The sequence below is a fragment of the Bacillus rossius genome, chromosome 8, assembly GCF_032445375.1.
Source record: "Bacillus rossius redtenbacheri isolate Brsri chromosome 8, Brsri_v3, whole genome shotgun sequence".
Lineage (NCBI taxonomy): Eukaryota > Metazoa > Arthropoda > Insecta > Phasmatodea > Bacillidae > Bacillus > Bacillus rossius.
The window spans coordinates 35,962,379-35,966,338 of NC_086336.1; positions in this window are offsets into that span (position 1 = coordinate 35,962,379).

Sequence of the window (3,960 nt, forward strand, 5' to 3'; positions counted from 1 at the left end):
GCCTATCTAGATTTTGTAGTTACACGTAAGTTTTTTTTATACGTTTGGGAGGTAAGTTTTTTTTATATACGTTTGGGAGGAAGGTAGTCTCGTTCTCAATTACAGCTTTATATGCAGAGAACTTGTTGGGGTGGCAGGATAAGAATATCCCGAGAGAAATTTTTATTCTCGTACTTTTTGGAGAGATTATTATCAGTTACAAAGCAGGGAGTCTAGAGAGGTAATAAAAAAGTATTAAAAAAGAACGATGGAAAGTTTTAAGCTGTATGTTAATGATCTTCATATTTTTACGAGTGAAGAGTATGTTCGAAGGATAGCCCAGTTGGGTATAATCTGTGTTTCACTAATATATACTCAGTCTTTACTATCGTGCCTTAACTGCACACCTTATCTCGATTGAAAGAAACCAGTTTAATGACTGTCCAGATAGGGACACTATTTGCAATTTTCACTGGAGTCTGACTCGACAGCAACTCACTCGCCAGATTGTCTTTATCCGGTACTTCTGTCCCCGAACGCTATTTTATACTAATGAATGACTCAATGGGTCTGCCTCTCTTCAGTTACGAGGCCTGCCTCTTCCCAGCCGTCTCCGATATGCAAACGTGGGTCTCGACCGGTAGCCTACAACTCACGTAGTTTCGGTTCCCTACCACGTTCGTGCAACTTCGGATTTCTCTCAAGAATTGAAATTAAAAAATCGAAGGGTTAGGTTAGGTTAGGTTAGTCACAACATGCTTGTTTTCATTGGAAACTTCTGATTTAGCGGCTGAAGTGGCGTTAATACCAAAACGCAAAACTTCGGAAATCTTCGGAAATTCTTGCAGGGAACCAAAACTACGTGAGTTGTAGGCTTCCCGGGTCTCGACAAGCCAAGACTGCTGGCTGAACTGGTCGGCTGACGCGCTTACAGCCCGCGGGAGTGGTTCGGGAAACATCCTGTAGCGTTCACGACACTGCTCGTAACAAAGGCACGTGTCTGCCGTCTCAGGGGATCGTCCGAGGTCGTGTTGTCTGAGCTGCAGCGTGTCTCATGCTTGAAGCCGCGTTTTACTTCGGCGCAGCATTGTGGCAACAAATTGTCCAGGACGTTAAAAACTTGAACATTGTGGTCAAAACATAGTTTTGTTCAGGATGCTGTCTGAGGAGTATGTGCTTCTTGCAGCCGCGGGAAATAGCCATTTTTAGTAGACGTCAAAGGCGATTTTGTGTACGTCCTTCTCTCTAGAGTCGCCGATAGTATTCTAGACGAGATTTATTGCGAGATTTAAACTGTGATGTCTGTGGATATGTGTATATGAAATAAGTAGTTGAAAGAATGTCACAAGAATTACAGGGTTGGCACGTTTAAAACAAAATGTTTAAAACAATATGTTCAAAATTGTTTAAAACAATACACTCTGAATAAACAAGTTTAAAACACAATGTTTAAAACATTCTGTTCCAAACATGTTTTTTATATGTATTTTAAAAAAAGTTTTATTTCTTACGAAAACGAAAATTGCATATTGACATTTTCATCGCAGGCATCACTGTCTCATTGTAAGTCACCAATTGTGATAAATATCCAGACTAGGATGAGAAGTTTTGAAGTGAAACACATTCCTCACGTAAACATAAAATACCAGCACTGCTTGGGGTCAAACCAGTCATACCTTTTAGGGTGCCAGTTCCACTAAGTTCATCAAACCTAATTAAAATTGGTTTTTGTTAGTTAAGTGTACGTAAAACAGTTACAAGTTTGGCAGCCTTCTCTGTTCCTAGACGGTTCCTTACAGTACTATGCACAAACCGAATGTGGAGAAAATACGTTCAATACCAGCTGACGAAGCCACTGCACTGTGTAACTGATGTGCCAGGTTCAGAGTTGCATGATGAGTACTTTTCTCCAAAGCCATCCACCATACTAGAGGTTTAATCTCTTTTAGTGTTACAGGACTGAATAAGTACTCCTTGAAAGGTGAACTTTTTGCCTTGTACTTAATAATATCCGGAATGGCTACAGTCAGGGAATTCCATATTCAAAAATGTGTCGCAATATATGTACCTTAGACCTGATGGGACTTCTGCTGAAACCATATGTGCAAAACATATTGTGGTGGTTTTGATTAAAATTAATATTAAAAACAAAAATAAATTTAAACTAAAAAAATCGTCTTTAAAACATGACAAACTGTTTAAAACAAAAAAAACTGTTTAAAACATTAAAAAACGTGTTTTTTGATTTTTTTTAAAAAAACTGTTTTTTTTCCCAACCCTGCAAGAATATCTATATCTAGTTCAGATGTTTAGTTTATACTTAACAATTTGAGAAAAAATAAGTAAAAATGGCACAAACTGGCAGATTCCTATACAATTATGTTAAAGTAAATACACTTAGACTCCACTCCATATTGACGAATGTGGTAGGTCAGTAGGGGCTATACTGCACACACAACCTTACCAAGTGAAGCTTCTAGCACAATTAAAATGCTGATCACTATTTCGACAACAATGTTGCACGTGTATAACTATGTTGCCAACATTTGTTTCAACATATATTTTATGTGTACGCTCACTGATGGGAAGATTAATATTTTTTTGCCAACATGAATGTTTGTCAACTTTTACAGTTGCTGTTTCACGTTTTTCTTGCCAACAGCGTTTGCGTCTGTGTAAACGCGGCTTTATATTGCAGTGTGAATTTTAATGGGTATATTTACTCTCTTTTCAATGCAATCTATGTGGTACCTATTGTCGCTGTCTTTGTTTCAACGTTTTCTATTGCACATATACCCAAAGAGCACAAAAGCTTTAGACGCAACTTTATAATATAATGATAAATGTTAAAACTGTACAAAAATAATTTTTAAAAGCTAAATTTGAAAAGACAATTTTTGAAATTCACCATCATCTTAATATTCAATTCTTACTCTTAAGAAAACGTAACTGAAAGGCGCCATTTGGTTTCAACAGTTTTGACCATACATTTTTATATGATTTATTATTATAAATATTGGCTCTGTTTGACCATAGTACATAATTAATTGAATGTCAGATTATTAATAGTAACACACTGCTACTCATAGTTTCACCTGTGAAATAATAATCTGTGTTTAAATATATTAGAACTTATATGACTGTAATAATGCTGGCAAAACAATTTAAGGTGTCAGAAAAATTAACAAATAGTAAAAATTAAAACTGATTACAAATATCGATTAATATTTTAAATGTCAACAAGCTGGGTTAGGATCAGTTTCCTTTGCTATGTACTGCAGTCGGAGCGTTGAGTCAGACTACAGTAGTGGCTATAAGACCTCTAGAGCAGCTGTTCCCGATGTTTTTTTTTCTTTTGGCGAAACCACAACTTCTTGGAGAAAGTTATTGGGCGATGATCGTGACTCGCGGAGCCCCTGTGCCCCTGCCGCGGAACGCCTATTGGGAACCCCTGCTCTGGAGTGCAGAGTGTAGAGTGGCGATGACACACAATAGGAGCCGGGTTGCCGGGGCAGGTGTTGCTGACGACGTCTCCGAGACGGGCCGGCGCGGCCGTCGCGCGGCGCGCGAGGGATGGATCCCTGCTCGCCCGGGGTACAAGCCGGGGAGTCGCGCCCGCGTACTGCCCGCGCCAAAAACCACGTGATAAACGGGGATATGGGCCGTTGAGGAGGCAGGCAACTACTTTTCGCGCAGATTAATGCCGTTGCAAGAACCTCGTTCGCGCAAATCTCTGCAGAGACATCCCTGTTGGATGCTAGCGTGCAACGGTCGCCATCACAGTTTAGAAAGTTTTAACACCCCGTCTGCCGCAAATAAAATTCGCAATCAACATACAATCTTTTTACGTTTGTGAACTTTTTTCTAGTATTACTATTACGAAATTAGAACTATTATGATATTATTATGAAACTAAAACTATTATGCAATATAAAACCACTATGAAATTAGATAAAACAGTGATTTTTTTTTCTTTTCCCA